Source organism: Martes martes, assembly GCF_963455335.1.
Source record: "Martes martes genome assembly, chromosome: 1".
In the NCBI taxonomy this organism is placed as follows: Eukaryota; Metazoa; Chordata; class Mammalia; order Carnivora; family Mustelidae; genus Martes; species Martes martes.
The window spans coordinates 131,574,935-131,598,109 of record NC_137888.1 but is presented as its reverse complement, the minus strand read 5'-3'; the positions used below and the strand labels follow the sequence as shown (position 1 = coordinate 131,598,109).

General features: G+C 44.0%; 1 protein-coding gene across 1 annotated transcript in view; it reads left to right on the top strand.

The window, feature by feature from the left end:
- Positions 1-23,175, top strand: part of RFTN1 (raftlin, lipid raft linker 1) — a 196,258-nt gene that overhangs the window by 107,974 nt on the left and 65,109 nt on the right. The window lies entirely within an intron of this gene.

Sequence of the window (23,175 nt, the reverse complement as noted above, 5' to 3'; positions counted from 1 at the left end):
TCATTGCAGGGTTCACTTGAGTTTCAATACAAAATATACGGCCGAAGGAATGTCCTTGCCCAAACCGGGGCTAAGTTCATTCCTTAATGCTTTCCTTGTTCTCTCTCACCCACTCTTCCACAGTAATTGACAGTTCCCTATCCCATAGAGGGGATGATGCTTTGTTTGAGATCCAGTCTGTCCGTTAGTGAACTCATTAATGAATAGTGTTGGCCATCAGCTTTGGGCCAGAACTAGTCCTTGCCCCCTTGGTGCTTGGACACAGAGGATGAAACGCCTGTGGTCCCTGCCCTCATGTCCTCATACCTAGAAGGCAGACCCGGGAGGAGGTAGCAGGGCGGAAGGGCAGCAGACACCATGCCGCCTGGTTGTCGGAGAGGTCCCTCGTGCCAAGACAGAAAGGATGGGTAGGGGTCCCCTGGTGATGGGGCTGCACAGGAAAGGCTGGGGAGACCTCCAAACAGAGGGAGCAGCATGTGTGAGGGCCTGGTGCAGGAGCAACTGAGTCAAAAGTTCAGAGAAGCTTTGGGGAAGTAAAGGAGTGCAAGGGATGGGGGAGGGGCCAGGATTCTGCTGCAAATGCCAGGGGGTGGGGGGAGTGGTTTGCTGTTCAAAGAGAGAAATAATAGATTGTTTCTTTAAACACCCGGTGACTCTTTTGTTGTTGTTCTCTTCCTGTCTGCCTGCCTTCAACGTTGATTGAGTGTTCAGGTTCAACAAGGCCCTAGGAATAACCCCCTGCCCCCATGTATGGTTGGGGACTAAGACCAGGAGACTGGGTCAACATTCCTGATCATTTTACTGGGATGATGGAGACTCTTCCTGCTCTAGTGGAATTCAGATCATTACTTAAGAAATGGGGGGGTGGGGTGTTGGGGAGTAGGGAAGGAAAAAATGAAACAAGATGGGATCGGGAGGGAGACAAACCATGAGAGAATAAGAGAGTCTTAATCTCACAAAACAAACTGAGGGTTGCTGAGGGGAGGGGAGTATGGAGAGGGTGATTGGGTTATGGACATTGGGGAGGGTATGTGCTATGGTGAGTGCTGTGAAGTGTGTAAGCCTGATGATTCACAGACCTGTACCTCTGGGGCTAATAATACATTATATGTTAATTAAAATAATTAATTAAAAAAAAGAAATGGGCAGCAAGGCATTTTTTTGTTCACACATGCATAAGCCGGACAATACAAGTATTTGTATAAGTCACGTAGATGTCTACATAAATAGGGCCCTCTTTTCTGGTGATGCAGATAAAATGCTCTAATAAACTTGGGTAGTGATATATTAAAGGTGGAACTTACCCCATGATCTGAGTACTGGGGAAAAAATCATTTTAGAAATAGGCTTGTAATCAAGAGTGGGATGCTTGGAATATTTAAGGGGTAAGTGGGTCAGTTGGGCACATGAGACTTTGTCCATACTATCAAGTGTGCTCTTTTAAAAACATATGATTTGAGGGGTGCCTAGGTGGTTCAGTCAGAGAGCAGCCAACTCTTGATTTCAGCTCAGGTCATGATATCATGTATCGTGAGATCAGCCCTATGTTGGCTCCTTGCTCTGCAGAGAGCCTGCTTGGGATTCTCTTCCTCTGTCCCTCCGCCTGCACCTGCGTCTTCTCGCTCTCTGTCTCATGAATAAATGAATAAATCTTAAAAAAAAAAAAAAACTAACAAAAACCCATATGACTTGGTGTTTTTGTCTTAAACAAACCAGATCACTGGCATGACTGTCCCATTACACTGTGCCTGTATCAGGTCTTAAGGAGAAAGCAGCCTGATTAGTGGGCACCCAGATACTCGTGTGTGTAGTGTTTATAGTGCAGGTAGACATCTGTGTGTGTGTGAGTGTGTGTGTGTGAACACACGTGTGCACATCAGTATCTAATAGTTCATTTAATTAGCTCATTCTGTGCTTCTGTAAGAATTATGTTTTTAACACTTTGAAAATTATATACTTTAAAAAGCCCACCAGTGACATCCTGCTCCTGCAGTGCCCCTGGTTTTCAAACAACAAGCATTGGGTCCGGACAGACTAGACAACTTGCACACTAGGAGATTTCTAACCCACAGTTGGTCTTCTTCTGTGTATCCCAGCATCTCTCATCTCCATTCCTTTAAATAGAGGGTTGGTTCATGGTCATGGTCAGCAGGCGCAGGTAAGGTTTCCCGCCGATGGCTCGGGGTTGTTGAGATCGTCCCGCCATTTGTCCCTTCCTGTCCAGTGTGGCCGAGGGCCAGATCTTGGAAGGATCCGGCTGATGGGTCTGGGCCTCCTTCCCTTTGCTCCTCTTTTCTGTTATTGGACAAGATTTCTGGAGAAGGCACCACTTCTGCGTGCAAAGAGCAGAGGGGAACCGAATGTCCCTCTGTAAGATCAACAGCCTATTCCAGCTGATGGCAGAATTTACACATGTGTAAATTTTTCTGTCATCACGCAGGTAGAAGACCCTGGGAGCTCCCTGGGAAGAAAAATACTAAAAACCATTTGTGTCTTTTCAGTAAATATTTAATGAATATCCTGGTCCCAATTTGTATAGAGAGCGTGGTGACACTTGTTAATTGCCATTCACTTAGGCCAGGATGAAGCTGAGCCACCGGCGGCTACAGCTTACAGTCATTACTTTTTATCTGGGTCATTATTTTGTGTGAAATAATGGCTCCTGTTCCTATGACAAGCAGATCCATCTTACGATGAGATGGTAATTAACTCATTTTGTCATTGTACCATCACACAGGATAAGCTCATATTCTCTGCATATTAGAATTAAATTCAAAGTGATTAGATTTTTTTTTTCTTAAGAACAAGGGTCCGCTATTATTTTTCCACCGAATGTTTCAAATTAGCAGAACTTTTGGATAGAGAACATGGATGGCAGGAGGGAAAGGCGATTTCATTATTTTCCACAATTAGGAAAAATAAAATCATCCGTATCTGTGTCATGTAAAATTAGCTGAAGGTGCGGTAATTTTCAGGCCCTCTCCATCATGATTTTCTGCAGAGGGCGAAGGGAATTATATAAAGATGACTCTGTTCCTTTCAGTGTGGTCTGATGATTTCTCTGCATACTTTAGCTGCTCAAATTAAATCTGGGCTCCCGCTTTTTGTTTTTCCCCTCTTGTTTCCTGCTGTGCTCCATCCAACCAGTCCTTTCTGTAAATTATTTATTACGGATGACAAAACATTTAAAAGGCAGATTTATGGGCAGACTCGGAGAGCCTATATGTTCCAAGTCCTGGAACCGAATGCTCTAGGGACAAAGAGTCTCGAGGCTCTTGGAGAGCCGAGGGGTCGCCTTTGCCCCTATGAGACAAAGATTTGGTCACCAGGTACTTCCGGAGCCTGTCTCGTGTGGCTGGTGGATTTGTGGGGCCCCTTGGAATTTCCTGTTCTTCAGAGTTCCCAAGGAGATTGTAAAGAGACAGAATGATGTCATAGAAAGGGCTTACATGTTCATCTTCGAATTCCTTTATGTTCTTTGGAGCTTCTTGGGAAAGCGCTCAGATGTTTGGAAAGCCCTTTGAAGATCTCAGAGTTGCACACACTTTCTGGTTCGTGTTTCAACTAATTTTGGTCAAGAGGCCTGACTGGCAGTGGTTTCTCCCTTCTAGACAGGAGAAAAGAGCTCTGAGAGGATGAGGGCTTTGCCCAGGGGCTGGGACTCTTCAAGGATGCAGCCCAGGGAAGGTCTTTCTACAGGAGAGCCAGCAGTGGACGGCAGTGGGACTTGGTTGAACAGGAAGGTTCTGTGGCCAAATGGGGAAGGTTTTAGAGAGGTGTGGTATAGAGTGAGGGCCCTGAAAAGCGAGGGGTGAGGCGGACTGGACTGTTCTCGGTAAAGATAGGAGTGTGGAACGAAAGCTCAAGGCTGAGAGTCAGGTTCTGTTGGGCTGCAGTTTGGGATGAACAAAGGGAAGAGGAAGCCTGTTCTGGGCAGGGTTCTTTTGATGACTTGAAACAGGCAGCTCAGGAGCGGTGCAGCAGGCAGGGTTTACTACAAAGATGGAGGAACTGGCTGGAGCCCCTGCAGAAGAATACAGACCTCCCCCCCCCACCCCTGCTGCCCCCGGAAAAGGAGGAGGGAGAGGGGGAGGGGGAGGAGGATGCGGGGAGGAGGGGAAGGAGAAAAGGGAAGGAAAAGATTGGGCTCTCTGGCTGTATTATATGCTACTGACCCATATTTATGTATCTATAGATTTATTTGAATTTTAAATGGGATTTCACTGCACCGAGGGAATTTCTCTGCGTGCCAGACACTATAGTCTTAACCCCCATCTCATCCCCTCTGAAGGCTTAGCCCCATTTTATAGGTAGAGAAACTGAGGCACAGAAAAGCTATGCAGTTTGCCCAGTTACAACTCTGTAAGGCAGAACTAAGGTCTGAAGCCAGCCTGTGTGCCCCAGAGGCCACATTTGTGACCATTGGGCCATGTTGCCTCTTCTGTGTGGTGCTCAGCGACTGAGGGGGGCTGTCCCAGTTGGAGGAGAGACCGCAGGGGAGGTGGACAGGTGTAACTGGGTCCGGTACATGGAGACAGATTTAGAGCCTGGGTCTCTAGGCCTTGCTACCCATCAGAGAAAGCCACACCCCCAGCCATTGTCCAGGTGAGAGGTCAGGGTCTTTGCCCTCAAGCTCTCAGCTCTGGGCTCTGCCCCTTAGGTTCACACCCCTTTATGTTGGAGTGGTGAGCACTGACCCACACGATCATCTTAGAACTAGGTCTGTCTAACACTGGACCCCAGAAACATTGGAATGTAGGTAGTTGAGGGGAGACGAGACTGACCCCTGCCTTGTCCTATGGGGGCCAACTCACGGTCAGAAACTCAGTGGCTTGGATTAAACTAGATGCGTCATCCTTTCAAAAACCAAATGGTGCTGCTTAATTCTTGACTGTAAGAAAAGAACTCGACAGATCTTTAAAATCTAAGCGGCTTCTTTTAATGAAATGGAATATCCTAAATCCTCAGGATTATGAAATTTTGCCTGTAGTATATAAATGACTCATCATTTGCTTTCTGTCTGATTGCTGAGCATTAAGGCCTCGTTTCTACAAGTGTGGTGCAGAGTTTAATTTTAATTAGTGCAAGACAGGAGAAATATATTTAAAAAGGCTTCCCTTACATCCCTACACCCCCACCTACCCCCCCCCCCACCTACCCCCAAGCCAAGCAAATTGTGCCATTTTAAAAAGGTGAATCTGTCAGGAGCAGGGGGGAGGAGTGAAGGCAGAATGGCGTGTAAATGATCTTGTCCTCAGAGTGGAAGACAGTACTGGGGGGCGGGTGGGGAGGAGGCTGGGGTGACAAGTGAGGCATTGCTGGAGGAGAGGGCTATCCTGTTTGCTTTGGTCTCCAGAACTTAATAAATATTTGTCAAGGGAATGAACAAGTTAAAAGAGAAATGCAGAGGAAGAATGTTATGAAACATTAAGATTGTTTCATAGAAGGGGAGGGAGGACCCTAAAATGACACTCAGGTGACTGAAGTATGAGGTAGGGTCACTTGTGAGGATGGGGAACACACGACATGAGGAACCAGAAAGGTAACAAGGTTGGTGATGGACATGTTAGGTCTGAAGAACTGGTAGTACACTCAAGGGAACATTCTAGAAGACAGCTGTGGTTGTTGGGCTGGACTTCAGGAGGATTCTAGGAATGGAGCTGGTGTCATATGAGGTGCAGACACAGAGGCCCCCAGGATAGGTAGGCAGTGGCAGGTGATGACAGAGGGAAGGAGGTTCAGGTGGTCATCTGGATGGCACAGGCCCATCTCAGAGGGGCAGCCACCACTCAGCATCCACTCACTGTTGCCTAGTGGAAATACCAAGCCAGCTGTATTTTGATTGGCTAAACTTGCTCTACAGCAACTTTAGAGAAGTTGATAACGTTTTTATTTTCTTATTGTGAAGTCCCTGGGTTTTTCACCGTAAGCTAATAGAAAAGTTTAAAACTGTAAGAGCTAGGTCAGTGTTTCTCAAATTATCTGTGGTGAAGGACTAGTTTCTTCGTTTCTTTGATTTGGTTTTTTTTCCAGTCCGTTAAGAGGTGATACTTTGGAAAATACAATTAAAACATGGTGGCAGTGTCGAAGAGCCAGAAGAGTGTCTACATGCTCACTCTGACTTCATGCACCTATCTGGTCATGGATTGTTAACAGAAGGTTGGTGGAGTAGCAGTGATCTGAGAACCACACGTTGAGTAGCCACGGGTTGAGGTGGCAAAGCCTTGGATGGAGTCATGACCTGAGAGCTTAGTTGTGCTTGCAGAGGGGAGAGAGGAGAGCATTATGGCTAGAGCTCTGGGGAGGACCCAGAGAAGGAGAAAAAGAAAGAACTTCTCTGAAGTAAGGGGGAAAAAGGAAGAACATGATGTCACAGAATCTGGGGTAAGAGGATAGTACAAAAGCAGGAAAGAGGTCGAGTCAGCACCCACTGGTTGGGTGACCCACCGGGTTTGGCCACCAGAAGCTATTAGTTAATCTTGGGAGAGCAGGTTTTGTTTTTTTTTTTTTAAGATTTTATTTATTTATTTGACAGACAGAGATTACAAGTAGGCAGAGAGGCAGCAGAGAGAGAGGAAGGGAAGCAGGCTCCCTGCTGAGCAGTGAGCCCAACGCGGGGCTCCATCCCAGGACCCTGAGATCATGACCTGAGCCGAAGGCAGAGGCTTTAACCCACTGAGCCACCCAGGCGCCCCTGGGAGAGCAGTTTTTAAGAGTAAAGAAGGCCTCCCTCCATGGGTTTAAGAGCCTATGAGTTTGGAAAGAGAGAAAGGAAGTGGTGGCTCAGGATACATGTGGAGGAGGTTGTGTTTGCTGTCAGTGGGAGCTAAAAGCTACCAGTAGAGAGGAGAAAGTTAAACAAAGTCAGAAGTGAGTTAAAGGTGGAGGCAGGACCAGGTTGGGTGAGCCCAGAGACTGGGCATCAGCTGGTGATGGGACGGGACGCCCAGTCCTCAGGCTTGGGGAGGTGGTAGGCGGACCCTCATAGGCTTAGATGCTTAGAGTGGAGGGAAAATGTAGGTCCTGCTGCCTGGAGGCCTCTGTTTTCTTATCAAGTGCCTCTCCTGTCCCAGCCCCTTTTTGATCCTCTGTCCCCTTGCTATTTTCTTTGACTTGAGACCTTCCTATTCTGTCCAGGGAACTTAGTTGAAGTTAATCTGAGCCTGAGGGGAGGGAGGGAGCTGTATGTTTGTCTAGATCACTCCCCAAAAAACAAGACAAATTCTTCGTCTTCATTGTCTCTCTCTGCATGAATCCAAGATCCGGCAGCAGTGGGCCAAAATGCATTCATGCTCTTTTGAACAGATCGTTGAGGACCCCTATGTGGGGGCATCCAGGGATTCCTTAGTGAGCCAGTGCAGGTAATGTCCCTAGTCACATGAAGCTTACAGTGTAGCTGAGGATACAGACACGGAGCAGGTCTCCTGATGGAGGCATAATCACAAATGGGTAATGCTCCAGAGCAGAACATGGTGAGAGACCCTGACCCAGGCTACAGTCTTCTTTATACGATGAAGTGATGTTTGCACTGCAATCTAAGGGGTAAACAGGGAGAGTCAGGGCTAGTGGTTAGGGAGTAGCTTGGACAGAGACCACAAGGTGGGAGGGAGCACGTTTGGTGCAAGGAACGGGAAGGAGGCCACTGAGATTTGACCGCAGAGAAAGGAGGGTAAGTGCTGCTCAATGAGGCTGGGGAGGTAGCTAGGACTCACCTCTGGGCTCAGGATTTGGGTCTTATCCCAAATGCAATGGAAAGTCACTGGAGGGTTTTAAGGAGGAGCTAAAGAATGATACCAGATAGATACTTTGGGAAGAGATGTGAGGACTGGGTTGGAGGCAAGAGTAGGTGGAGTTAGGACACTGTTGGAGTATCTCTGTGTAGACGATTGGAGATTGTAGCTTCGCTTACAGTCGGAGTGGAGGTGTGGAGAGGAGGTTTGACTTGAGAACTACGGAGCCAAGGAACTCAGCAGGGTAAGAGAATAGTACAAAATTGGATTGGGTCACAGGGTATGGTGGAGAGGAGCAGGTTCGGCCTGTGCAACTGAATGGACAGGAGCCTTTCCTGAGATCAGGAGGACTATGGACCAGGGCCTTATTTCTCCAGTGCAGGAGCTCACAGCAGCCATCTGGGCTGGAGACACCAGCTGGAAAATGCTAATTGAAACTTGATCATGGATGAAATCACTGAGGAAGGAAGGATGCTGAGCCCTGGGGAATTCCAGCACTGACTGCCATGCAGAGAAAAGAGGCAGAAAGGAAGTCACTAAGAGGTCTGAGGGAAACTGGAACAGAGAGGGTGATGGAGGTTGACGGTATCTCAGCAAGGGAGGGTTGTCAACCCTGTTCGTGCCCCAAGACTACAAATCAGAAAGGTGGTGTGGTTGTGAGGTCATTGGCCACCTCTGTGGAAAGTGGTTTAGTGGCTTCTCCCTTTCCAGCATGCATTTCACAAGGCCTGTCCCAAAATGTCTTTGGGTTATGCTTAAAAACCACTGTCCTTTACCCTATAGAACTCGTGTGTGTTCCTGTGTTCTTCCTAAGATGGTTCTGAGATTTCTGGTCTTGTGGGGTGGGTTGGTTTTTGTTTTTTTTTTCACTTTTAAATTTAAGATGTTCTTCCTTTCCATGCGCTTGCTGAATTATCTTCATTGTTCTCCTTAATGTAATTTTTTATTAAGCAACTGAATTTTAACACCTGACGAGGGGATTAGAACTTGCCCATGTGTGAAGCATTGCAATTATATGTAATTTTTAGCTTTTGCAACACATAGTGCATGAAATAATAATAATAAGCACACTTGTAGGTTAAATAGGAAACAGAATTAACTGGGGATTCCTAAAATGGCATTTAGATGTGTCTGGAACAGAAAGCAGCCTGTTGTTGGCTGTGTGGGCAGCCTGTGGCTGTCAGGCCTGCATTCCTTTGTGGTCTTTGCAGAGAAATTGCCCTAAAACCAAGGAATCAGATAACATTCTAGGGGCTAGTGGAGCAGACAAAAGACTAGAGGGAAAAGAGAAGATATGTCAAGAGAGGTGGCTGATAGGTGCCCATGAATGTTTTATTCTAGGGAGAAATTCAGCCTGGGTGTCAGACTTCTCAGGATGCCTTCCCACCCTCCTGGGTTGCATTTGGCCCAGTGGGAGGCTGATATCTCTTCCATCCTCACTTGTGGGGAGAAGGCTGTTGATGCCAGGGCACATACAACTTTCTCTAGTTTTAAGGGTTTTAAGGAGGAGCCGGATGCTTAGTTGACTGTAGGCCAGCCTGTGAGGTCCTGAACCTGAGGAAGATGTGTGCTTCTCCAGGACACAGCTGTGGCCCCACTTGAGATGTACCTCGCTCTCACAGCTATTAAAGTCAGCATCAGAAGGAGTCTGATGCTGGCTGAGCTGGGATGACCACCACATTCTAGTTCCCCGTGCCTCCAAACTCTGCTTATAGCAGTGATGTTCCTTTGAGGCTGAGGGTAAAGCCCAAAGGAGCTATAGATCTGGAGTTTCTTCCTCTTAAGCCAGTGCTTCTTGAAAAGGTGCCCTTCCTGCAGTGTTCCTCAGCAAAAAGGGTGCTGTAGTCCACGTGTTTGGGGAACACGCATGCTGTAAATCCTCTTGGAAAGGGTCATGATGCTCCTCAAAAGAGTCAAGATTCTGAAAAGGTCTGCAGTAAGAAACCTGTTTATTTATCTTACCTCGGCATTTCTCAGGTATAATTTAAGAACTTTCCCCTTGCTTCTCCTCTTTCCCAGACACCTATTTCTGTTCCTGCCAGGGACAATCACAGGTGGTTAGCAGCAGAGGGGTCAGTCTCCTCTCTTTTTACAGTGGGATCCTAGCGTCTCCCAGCTGCACACAATGGCCATCGCTCACAAGCCTGAAAGACTTTATTGCACTTTCTCTCTTCTGCTAAAACAAGTTTTTATGGCCAGACAGACACTTGGTGGTTCCTAACCCTCCCCCAAACCTCTAATGAAGGGAAAATCTGGAGCAGAGCAATTTAAAACTCCCTCCTCTCTTTTGTCACTCTAGAAAGACATGTGCTCAGCGCCTCTGTCATTCTTCTTGCTTTTTAATAACACACATGGCAATCTTTTAACACATAGTCAGCAAAAACTAGGTCATTGGATTTGTTGACAGCTGTGGAATCATAGATAGCGTTTGCCCTGCTGTCTGGGTCCGTTGGCGCTTATCTGACCACGGGCCTTTAAAAGAAGCACTGGTTTCTTGGGCATGTTTCCCCTTTTCTTCTCCCCCCCCCCCAACCCTGCACTCCACCATAGTTGTTAATCAGATCTTCAAATATATTGGTTTTTCCAGCTTTGATTTCTCATTCTTTTATCTCTCCCCTGTAGTTGCTAATCAAAAGTGGCGTTTTATTCCTTGGCAGTGCTCTCCAATAGAAATATAATTTCAGCCACCCATGTAATTTAAAATTTGCTAGTAGACATGTTAAAAAGGTAAAAACAAGGGTGAAATTAATTTTAGTATTATGTCTTATTTAACTATGTTTAGTACTATGCTTTATTATATACATATATATATATATAAAACATAACCAGAGTACTATGTTTTCAACTTGTAATGAGATCTTTTATATATTTTTTTTCAAACAAAATCTTTGAAATCTGGTATATATTTTACACTTGTATCACATCTCAACTTGGATGTTACCTTTCCAACAGTTAAAGTGAAATATCCTACAAAATAAGGTTGTGTTTAACAGAAAAAGAATTATTTTCTACTGCTTCATTTTTTAAATTTAAGTTGAAGTTAATTAAAATTCAATAACATGAAAAATTCAGCTCCTTCATTGCTTTGCCCACATTATAAGTCCTTGATAGCCACTTATGGCTAGTGGTTGCTATCGTGGACAGCATAGTTTTGTGGGGTTCATTTATTTAAGCAGTTTCAGTTCTCCGTGTTTTCTAGTTGACACACAAAAAAAATTGTGGTTGAGTCTTGTTGGCCACAAGAAGCAAGGAACAATATCAGTACATAGCGTATACCGGATAAGAGAGGAAAATTTTCCCCAAGGAAAGATCCAGAACACAGTTTGGAGCAACTTTACAGCCTTTTAGGAATATATTTGAAATAATTACATTTTTGTTTATAATACTAAGTATTAATTTAGTTGTGCCTGCCCTTTTTTAGACATATAAAATACAGCCAATTGGAAATAATACTTTTCTCCCCATGTTTACATTTTATGAAACATTTTTATTCCTACTCTTTTCATGCATCTTTGCCTTCAGCGTCTTTATCATCACCAGAGTGATTTTTTGGGGCATCTAAAATAAGGTTTCAAGTTCATCATATTTACTTTCATCCAAATTGTTTGGAATCCAGCACTTTAAAGATTCATGAGTGATGCCATCACTAGAAGCTCTAAGTCAAAAAAATACTCATTCGTTTAACACTAGGATAGTTTTTTTTTTTTTCTTATCCAGCTCAGCGGTGAATGAGAAGTCTCCATATGTAACCCCTTACTCTGCATTGCCCTTTTTAAAAACTCTTTCTATTAAAGATAAGGTAAATACAGGAGAATGCATCAATCGTAAGTGTACAGCTCAGTGGGGTGCACAAAATGAATGCACCTGGGGAACCAGCAGCCAAGTCAAGAAATAGAATAACCCAAAGCCCTCTTCTGGCCACTCCCGTCACTGCCCCCCACCTCCTCCCCAGAGACCAGCGTGTGTAATTTCTAACACCAAAGGTTAGCTTCGCCTGGTTTTGAACTTTATACAAGTGAAATCTCTTGTAAATGGCCTTTTTTGCTCAACAGTCAGCACTCTGTGAGTCCCATCAGGTTCCTGGTAGTTTGCTCATTTGTGTATAGAATTTGTACACTGCTTTTTTAAATGCTGTCTTTGAAAAACATGCATGCTGCAGCCCCCAAAAAGGTTGTTTCATGCCACAGGAATTATTTTAAATTTTTGTTAGATGCCTTTCCCTCCTAAAAAATTAAGTCCATCAGATGACTTTAATTAAGTTCCCAAACCAGTTTTGATTAATGTGTTTTCCCTAGTAAGCATTTTGTTCAAAATAAAGTGGCAGAGAGCCCTTGTATTGTGAGAGACTTTGTAAAAAGTCTTTCAGTGTGTGAAGTAATGCATTCCCTCGTTCCTGAGAAATAACATTTATGGGGTAAAACCCAGGGTGTAGCCAGGAGATCAGCGTGGGACTGGGTATGGGGCTGTGTATCTCCCTTTTCAGCTTACGGCTGGGGGTGGGGGCCTGGAGGGGGGCTGTGGGGGGGTGGGGGTGGGGTCATCATATTGCCATTAGTGAATGCAGTTTTAACTCTTGTCAGGAGAGATCATTTGTATGGACTTTCCTCCCCCTAAATATCTGCTTGGCTGTCTTCTTCACTTCCTTCAGATCTCTGCTCAAGTTCACCTTCTCAGTGAGCCCACCCACCCTGCCCACCATTTTTTTAAAAGAGCACCTAATGTCTCGCCACTCCCCATCCTCCTGATTCTCTCCCCTATAGCTCTTTTTGCCTCCCAGAGCTATTTTACTCTCTTCACTTGGTTATTATGTTTATTGTTTCTTGTCTCTTGTTTCCATGCCAAGAAGAGTGTAGGTCCTACAGCAGATGTGTGGGGAGTATTTATGGAATGAAAGAGCGAGAGCTGGTGGGTTTCTGAGGCTTGAGCGGTATCAGAATTGTGTAGAGAGATGCTTTCAGAGGTAATGCAGTGAAGATAAAGGAGACAGTGTTCATACATTTTTCTTTTTCCCTGTAACTTGCAGTAACTTTTCCCAGTGTTCAGGGTGTTCGAAACCTGTTGAGTATAACCCTTTCTGGAAGTGACTTGTGAAGGTCCTCCTGTCACCCGTTTCTACTCCGTGCTTCTCAGCAGACACGTTTACAAATATGGAAATTGCTGTTATCACCAGGAAAGTTTCCAAAGTGGCATGCATGCATCTATCTCTCTATCTATCTTTCTTTATGAGATGGAACATGTTTTGAGTGCTAATTATGCACCGTCAGTGAACACATGTCGGGTTCGCAGCACAGGTTGAACTTCCCCGTCTGCGTTGTTCAGAGGTGGCGAACATCCCCACTCAGTGAGACCTCCTGTCTGCCAGATTTGTGTGGGATCCAGCACAGACAATGAATGTGGGAATCTGGAGCGGCCCCACGGCATGCGGAGGGTGGGGTGTCTCCTCTGAGAAACGGAGTTTATCCTGCCAAGCAGTTAGGCTGCCTCTTGTATCTTCACCCGAAACTGGAAGGTTTCACTTGTATTGCTTGAGATTATGTGGAATCTTTCTGAGGGTTTTTGAGAACCAATGTGACAGGATTACCGCCCCGTAAGGTTTTCCCCTTTACTGCCTTGGGGGAGAATTCCCACTCAGAGACCAGGTCATGCTGGGATCAGTTGGTGGTTTTGAACAGGCTTGTGGGGAAAGGTGGGGGAAAGCATTTGGACACAGAGTATTCATTTACTGAAACTGACTTGCCTCCTCAAGGAGAACTCTGGAATTTTAAAAGTCCAATTCCAGAATTTTCTCCTGATTACAGTAAGGGAAACTTGTGACTTAAGCAAGGCACAACACTTTTGAATTCTTTGTTTCTTCCCTATAAAATGAGGCTTTTGCACATTGGTAATCTCTAATATTCTGTGATTCTGTGGTCAGTCTAGCCTCATCAAAGAGGTTTATTTGACTAATTTATTATGGTTTATGATGGTGGCATGCTGGATTTGAATACCAGATGGGCTCATTTTAGTATTCCCTGTGCTCTCCATCCAGTAAATCAATGTTTGCTGAGTGATAACTGTTTTTGTCTTTCCCCCTTAAGTAAAAACTGTGGCCGGAGTTTAATATAAGGGCTATGATTTTTGCACATTTCGTCCTTTTTTTTAAGGTTAGAAGTCGGCGTTGCGGTCTGAGTGAGACTCCAGTTGAAAAAAACATGTTGTGAGGAAAATCAAAACTTTAAATGATTCACTTGTTGGATCACTTCTGACCTAAGTGCTTACAGGACTAAAAACTAAGATAGATTATCATGATGTTGGTGGTGCTGTGATCTGTAAAAGGAACACAAGGATATGTATGTTTGGACAAAAGATCCAAGTATTCTAATAACCAGTTATTATACATCTAGCCTAAGCAGTCAGAGAAAATGGATCAAACCGAAGTTTCCCATCCAATTAATTACTTCCCAATCTACATCTTCATTCTGTTAGCCTTACAGAAGTATTCCTGCATATTGGAAAGGTAGCTGGAGAGGATGGGTAGTAGGCACATAATCAGATGGGATATTAGGGATGTTATTGTTTGGGGTAGTAGCAGTATTATTGGTGAGGGTGATAGGAATGGTATATTGGTAGGAGTAGTGGGGAATCTTATTTTTTTTCCCCAGCTTTATTGTGATATGTGACAAATAACACTGTGTAAATTTAAAGTGTACATGATGATTGTATATACCTACATATTGTGAAGTCATTGCTTCATTAAGGTTAATTAACATATCCATAGTTACCTTTTTTTTATGGTGCGAACGTTAACCCCTATTCTTTTACCAAATTTCCATTATGCACTGTGTACGGTATTGTTAACAATAGTCATCACGGTGGGCATTACATTCCCAGAACATATTAATCTTATAACTGTAAATTTGTACCCTTTGACCCCCAGCTCCCTGTTTCTCCTGCCCCACCCCCAGCCCCTGGTTACCGCCATATTCTACTCCGTTTCTGTGAGTTTGCCTTTTTTAGATTTCACGGATAAGTTCCATCCTACAGTATTTGTCGTCTCCTGCCTGACTTATTTCACTTAGCATCACGCCCTCCAGGTCCACCCATGTTGTTGCAAATGGTAGGATTTCATTCTTCTTAATGGTTGTCCATCGTTTACATATACCATGTTTTCTTTAAAAGAGGTTGTTATTGGCAGCAGAGATGGGGATGTTATCGGTGGAGGCAGTAAGGGTGTTATTGGTGGGGTGATAAGAATATTATGGAGCAGCAGACAAAGAAGGTTTTATAAAGAAAGCATCTTCAGAGAGGAAAAGTTTGGCGTATGGAGGACACAGGGAGTAGAAGTCAAAAGAAAATACCTGAAAAGATGGAAAAACTTTAAAAGAAAATGTTTAAATATATTCCTGGCAGAAATAAGGTTAGCTTTTGATGGAACTCTTTATCATTCAGTTGATGTAGAAACTTCATTTCAGTGACTTCCCGTTTTGAATGAGAGACGCAGCTGCTGCTCTGACTACCTTCTGAGACCCTCCCCAGAGGGCAATGGAGGATTCTCTTTAGGACACCTGAAGAATAACACAGACCAATTTTTTTCCCTGAGCCTCATGCTTAGCAGAGGTCTTCACAACCCTCCTGACTCTGACGGTGCCTGGGAATGTGGGCATTATTCTGTGTCGTTCTTGAATAGTAAAATGTCATCATTAATTCACATTCTGCACATTTGTAACTTGTGATAAACAAGAACCAAGCTCATGCTTGTCTACAGGTTTGCACAGCCAATTAATAATGGAAGGCACGCCGCAGGGGCAGTGCTTACCTCCGAGTACCCGCTCATCCCAGCAGTTTGAATGCATCATCACAAACTGTGACGCTGATTACAAACTCTTCTTACCTTTCGATGCGAGCGTATCCCTCAAGGCCCACTTCTTGGAAGTATTCATGTTATCCTTGTTTACGTTTCTGCATATTTAAGAGCGCTGCTAGCTGCATCCGTTATAAAGGATGTGGGTTTGACTTGAAGAAATGGCTATAGTCTGGTATCTTCCCAGGGGTATGAGTTAGTGAGGACTGCTGTATTTTAAGAGGAGGTCTGTTGCTATGTAATGAACTATCCTGTTTTGCTCACAAATCTACAACTTGCGCAGCGTTTGTCAGAGATAACTAATCTTTGTTCCACGTGGTGTAACCTGGGGCAGCTTCACGTGGCTGGGGGACCCATCTTCAAGATGACGTCCTCACATGGCTGACAAGTTGTTGCTGGCTACAGTCCTCTCCAAGGCTCTTGGGATTCCTCAAAACATGGTGGCTGGGTCCTAAGAGCAAGCATCCCAGGAGCACAAGGTGGACGTTCATCGAACTTTCATGACAAGGCCTCACCTTACTTTGCCTTACTCATTGGTCAAAACCATCACAGAAGCCCATACTGGTTCAAGTAGAAGGACATAGACTCTGCTTTTTGGTTAGGGAGTGGCACGGTTCTAGCAGACCATTTGGAACGTGAAATCCTATTGTGGCATCTTTGGAACATATAATCTGCCACATACATGAATTTGAACATGTTGTGTTCATTTACAGTTCATTCTACAGGGAGAGAACTTTGAGACCATGCTAGGGCAAATATGGAATACATAAAAATAAAAAGGAAAGCAAGAAGTAGAATTGAGTATTGAATATAAGCGTTATTGGACATTGAAAGTAATCTTTAAGTGTAATTCTCAATGGTTGTGAATGCAAAGCCCTCCCCCCAAAATAAATCCTGTTTGTTACTCAAAGAGATCACATATCTTCATGAGATCTGAAACTCCCTCAGATCATTTCCATCTTCCAGAACTGTCCGGGGTTCTCCAGGGTATTTACAAAGGAACAATAAAACATTCATTTCTTTAGCACATTGTAATGAAAACCATCCCCAAGTACTTAGTTTAACTGCTCTGTTTACCATGGCGGTTTCAAATGCCATTAGGACCGTGTTATATTTTTGTTGGTCTGAAGTCATGGGAATAGAAAAGGTTGTTTTGTTTTGTTTCGTTTTTTTTAAAAACCAAGAGGTAAAACTAAGATAGCACTGATCCAACCGCACCATCTCAACATTTTGTTCAAGTGCCTTTCGTCAATGTTTTGGAGGCCTATGTAAATCAGGGACTGGTTGGGGGAGAAAATCGCAAATACTGGATGTTAAAGCAGTGTGGTGTGAAGGGAAACATCTGCTCTTGGTTAAAGTTCTTTAAACTTACGTTCTTTTGCCTCAATCATTTAACTATGGTGCTGAGATTTGAGTTCCATGAAGACTCTAAAACTGGTTTCCCAGAACATTCTTACGAGTCTTAATAAGCCCTTAAGGTTCTTTGCCCCAAGCCTGTAATTCCAGGGTCACCGGTATCACCAAAGTATAAAACTGGGGTTGTCATCCTCAGCAGCTCCAGGATTCTGAATTCTAGCTGTTTTGTTCCATTTTGTTTTTTAAGGAAATGCATAGTCTCATGTTAGGTAGTTCCTTTAAGAAAGAAGGCTCTAAGGAATGCCCAGTTATGAGGCATTTTTTACCTTGATAAGAAGTACTGATATGAACAAATTGTTTATTGCTATATATTTTCTTTTGCCTGAGGGAAAGATTGACCTGGTTTGTTAAGAGATGGACTAGAAACTCAAGGGACTACAAATAATTTTAACAGTTGGCTTTCTTAAGATGTGCCCCTGGACCTGCAACCCCTTAATTTTTCTAGGCTTCAGGTTTTTTTCACTGTTAAAATGAGATGAGTAGCAAATGATGTGCAGATTTTCAAAATCTCAATTGAATGTTATTTGCAAAACATTATTGGTCCCAGATGGATCGTCCCTGAAATTGTAGAGTCATAGACATTCCACTTAGAAGTAACCTCAGATGCTGCAAATTTCATCTGTTTCCTATTCTTCCCTTTAACAGATATTTATTGAGGACTTACAAGGTACCAACAACTGTTTCAGATGCTGGAGACATTGTAGGGAACAAAATAGACAACGTTCTTGTCTTCACAGAATTCTCATTCAACGGGGAAAGATAAAAGTTAATAAGGAAACAGGTGGAAGTAAGTGATATGACGAAAATTAAGGAAAGAGATATGTTGAAGCGTGACCAGGTGACACTTTTTAGACTGGGGTTTCAGGGAGGGCCATCAATGGGAAGAAAGGACTCTGGTAGCAAGGAGAAACTGGTCATGGGGGGTTTGGGTGGAACAGTCTCCCAAACAGAGGGATCTGCTTAGACCCCAAAGGGGACGGACTTTGAATGATAAAAGAACAAAGCCTCTTAAAAGTGTAGGGGCATGAACAAGGTGTTGGGGAGGTCCTCCATGGGGAGGACAGGAGCACTGGCTGGGGTGGATAGAGGGATTGCTGGTCAGCATACGGTCTACTCATGGTCTAGATGGAAGACCTTGAGCCAGCCTTGTGACCCAAAGTGGGGTGGGATGGATTTGACATGTTGGGAGGGGCCAGGCAGAGAAAGCCAAGGATGTAACAGCAGGAGAGTGATGGAAGAAGCGGACCACATGTTGGGCGGGAAAGAGTGAGAGAGAGCAGTCATGGGAGACTTTTTTTAAAGCAGCTTTCTGGGCCTTCACTGCTGGTCATGTTTAACTAGGTGGCCATATGCCTCAGCCTCCTTAGTTCCAACTTGTCCCTGTCATCACAGCATTATTCCTAATAGTTCCACCTTTTTCAAACATGTCCATGTTTGGGTGATGGCCAGTAGTTTAACACGTCAGAGTCCTTTGGTGTCTGGCCTTTTAGCCAGCAGACTGCTGTCTGTACTTCCAGTCTCCCATCTATCTGTCACTCACATCCTTCCCAGGCAAGCATAGCTCTTGTGAGCTTTCTCACAACCTCTGCAGTGACTCCCAGGGCCTCAACCACTCTTTTTGCCTTCCATCTGCTTGCTTCTGTTACTGTCACCCCCCATCTCAATCCATACCACATCCTGTGGATGGTTCAGTCTTCCTCAGAAGAAACCTGATTGTGTAACAGCTGCTCAGACACCGTGATGGCACCTCATTGCCTACAGAGTAAAAAGTCCAGACTCTAGATTTGACCATCTTCATAATCAAGCCCTGCTATTTCATAATATGAGTTAGAGTATAGGCTATAAGACAGACAATATAATGCTGACCAGTATAGGTAGGAATATGGAGTCTGAAACCAGACTCCCTAGGTTTGAATCCTACCTGCCATTTACTGGCTGTGTGCCCTTGGGCAAGCTTTGCAACCTCTCTGTGCCTCCTTTCATCAGTTTTCTGATCTGTAACATGGGGATGAAAAAGAAACTCTATTATTATTGTTATTAGAAGGATTAAGCGAGTTAACCCTTATCTGGCCCTTAAAATAGTCTGCAGCACACAATGAGCACTCAATAAATGTAAGCTTTTGTGACTATGGATTTTCTGTACGGGCATACTGAGGATTTCCTCTCCTCTACATAACTTACAGCACTTTCTTACCTCTTCACGTTGCTAACCTTTGTTCCAACAATCCAGCTAGATGACTTCCACGGGAGCCCTCCAGCTCTGCCCTGGCCAGAGCTGATTGGCCCAGAAGTGGACACCTCATCTGAACTGGGCCAATCAGAGCCCTTCTCTGGGATCTTTTGCCATGTGTAACCAGGAAGTTTGGGCATTCTATCTCCAGTAGCTAGGCTATAAGCAGAAAACTCAGAAGTTGGCAATGATCCTATATCTTGTCACATGGAGAAAATTTGTCCTAAATAAGAAAGAAGAATGATGCTAACAAATAAAAGGAGGGACAAAACTTGGAGAAAGTTTCCTGACTGTGCTGAAGACACTGGTTCCACGTGTTCCTAAGGTCCAGCTCTGGCCCTTCCCTACTGTCCACTTGGCTGCTACGTGAGATACCATCTTGTCATTCCTTGTGTATCGGCCTTTCCTCGTTTACCTCCCTTTTGCATCTTTGATTTAGACTTTTGACAGGTTTGGAGTCTTCTAGTGGGTTGGTTTTCAGGGGCACCAATAGCTAATCGAAGATCTTTGAGGAATAAGAATTAAACAGCACACATCCATTCTACTGATTTATAACTCCCATAACTACACTTTTAATAGATTATGAAATTATAGGCACACTCTAAATGAAAGAACTAAGTCAATTAATGCAGATAATGAGGACCAATAAAGCTCCTTTTGTCAGAAATGCCTGCCCTGAAGAGAGCTACCAAAGGACGGATCCATTCTCTACTGCCACCAGGACCCTGGTCTCCACCTCTTCCTTCTGTTTTCAAGGGAGTTTGCAGCTTTCTAAGTTCTTCCAGCATTTTCTGAGCTTCCTACCAAATCACCCCTAAAAGTAGAGGAGAATAAAGCAGTAGGTCTTCCCCCCATCCCAGCCCTGCCAGGGAAAAGGGTAAGTGGTGGCCCTTCAAATTGAGCAACAGACAGTTGGAGGAGGATTGAACACGTTAATTCTTCAGAGCCTCTAAGTTACCCCTTGAGCTGGATCAAATTACAATGAGAGTGCAGGGATGCCTGCTTGACTCATTATCATGTCCCCTGCTCCTACTTCCTAGGACACACACAGTAAGGTATTGAGGTATGGAATGAATGAATGGGTTTTATTAAATCCATTTTGTAAATGAGGGAACTGAGGTTCAGATTGATCCACTGGCTTAACCAGTCACATCGCTAGTGAGTGGCAGAGTTGCCAAAGCTGTAGGTCTCAGACTCCCTGTCCAGGACTCATTCTGAGACCTCCCAGTCATTAAGGGAGAAAACCGCAATACCAGCAGTTTGTATGATAATGGTGCTAAACTCCCAACAGTGCTTAGTAAAGGTTTCAATTCCTAAAGCTAAATGTTAACACGTAAGAATACCAAGGGCATCTTCAGACTTGAGCTAAAACCGGTGTTATTTTTGAACCTTTCTTTTCAGAAGGCTATACAAGAGTTTAGGTGACAAAAGATGAGAACGGTTGTGTGCGTATGATAAAATATTCACCGTAAAGACTCATGTGTAACCGTGCAACTCAGAACAGCACTTTTGTGTCTGTTCTTGACATAAGTGCATGCCTCTCTAGGTTCTCTTTGTATTTCATAAACCCCCAAAGGCATTAAAATGTCAGCTGTCATGGAATGCTGGCCCATGAGTTATGGGAGCGGGTCAAAGTGGGCAGTGGTCTGGTCTAGGGTAAATGTGGGGTGTGTGTGTGTGTGAGAGACAGAGAGAGAGAGAGAGAGAGTTTTAGTCTTTTCCTTATGTTTTATGCCTCTGAAGTCATTGTTGAAAACTCTGTTTCTATTATTCAGTATTTTATATGATTTATTATGCCCATAATATTTATTATTATGTGATGATGGAATTGTTCTGTATCTTCACTGTCCAATAATATGCTCACTAGCCACAAGTGGCTGTTGAACACTTGACATGTGGCTAGTGTGCCTGGTAACTGAACTTTTTATTTAATTTTATTTGAATTAATTTAAATTTAAATAGTCACACCTGGCTAATAGCTACCATATTGGAGGGCATAGCTCTATATCTGTTAAAAGTCTGTGAGGGTCTAATTCCAGCACTAATTAGCTAATGTGTTGTGAGAATTCCATCAAATTCATCATAGAGTTAGAAACTGCCTATAATTTGTAGAAGTTAACTCTACCGGTTATGAATGTACCTTCCCCCACCTCAAAATGGGGTGGGGCTATTTCCTTTATCTGGACAATAGGGACCACTAGTAACCTTCTTGCCATGCTTCAGCCTCTCCCCTGGGACCTTGAATCAATGCTAGATTAAGTCCTAATGATATTGTTTCTGGGTGGGACACAGTCTCTCTCCCTGCCTTTTGGGAACTGCTGGCCATCTATCTCTTCATTTCCCACCAAGTCAGGTTTAGATTCAGAGACCTTTATCAGCCTGACTTGTGCTACCTTACACCCCTCACTCCCTTTCCTGGTCTTCCTCCTGTATTAGTCGGAATTCTCTGGAGAAACAGACCTAGTGGGATTATCTATCTAGTGATTGATATATCTGTAGAGAGAGATACTGAGACTAAAATTGATTGGTTTTAAGGACTGTGGAAACTGGCAAGTCCCAAAGCTGCAAGACTGGCCAGCTTGAGGCTCAGGTAAGAGTAATGCTGCAGTCTTGAGTCTGAAGGTTGTAAACTCAGGCAGATTTTCTAGGCTGTTGTCGACAAGCAGAATTCCTCTTTGGGAAAATCTCAATCTTTGTTTTTAAGGCCTTCCACTGATTGAGTGAGGCCCATCCACATTACGGAGGGCAACCTGCTTTACTCAAAGTGAGTTAAGATGTTAATCACATCTTTAAAATATCTTTACAGAAGCATCCAGACTAGTGTTGATCAAACAACTGATCGCCATCTGACACATAAAATTAACCTCAACACCCTTTTGGCTAGATTTTGGTAAGGTGATCTCTGACATACTCCGACCCTTCACACGTGCTATCTAATATGGGCTGTGGACACTCCTGATTCCTGTTGACTGGTCAGCCGGAGCCTGTTCTGCTCCTTTCTCCGGGTTACAGATAGCTTCCATTGCTACAGAATCTAGCCCACATTCCATGTCTCTGTAACTGGCCTCCCCCTGACCGATACATGTCCTCTAAAACACAAGCACACACTGGACAGAGTGCAGGTATCCCCCACTTTTTGAGCATTCATGTTATGCCACTTCTCTTTTGTAAAAACCTACTTTAGTCCCTGTTTTCACCAAGTGGAAGAAATCCAGTAAGGATTTTTGCTTTTATGAAAAAAAGCAAAAATAGCATCCATTTGTTTTGCCGTAAGCCATCATAGAGGCAGCATGCGCCCCAAACAGCAACAGTGAGCCCACCAGTCTCCTTCCCCAGGAGCTACACTCCATATCTCAGCCTCCAGCCTCCATAACTTTGAGCTGTGTCTGTGAGCGTCTGTGCTTTATCTCCATCTGTTTTGTGCCTCTGTCAGCAAAATATCTCCTAAGGTATCAGAAAAGCTTAAGAGAGGTTACTTTTTGGGTCTGGGACTGCTCAAATTTTTTTTCCATAGAAATTAATGGTAATTGTTTCTTCGCTTTATGTCTTTGCAACCAACAGAAGCAATTTCACAGGACCACACTACCTTCAGAAAGTAGGGAAAAGTGGTATATATTTGAACTTATCTTTAGCAGTGGGTATTCATTTCGAAAGCAGAGTAACAGACAATACATCTTTGATTTTCTGGGACTATTCCAAGGTCATGTTGTTATTTTTCATGAAAGTGATTCTTTAAATGTATAACCAGGGCACCTGTGTGGCTCAGTCGGTTAAGTGGCTGCCTCAGCTCAGGTCATGATCTCAGAGTCCTGGAATCCAGCTCCACATCGGGCTCCCTGCTCAGCAGGAGTCTCCTTCTCTCTCTTCCTTCTGCTGTGCCCCCCAGCTCATGATCTCTCTCTCTCTCTCAAATAAATACATCTTTAAAAAATATATGCATAACCAAAGAAGCTCTTATT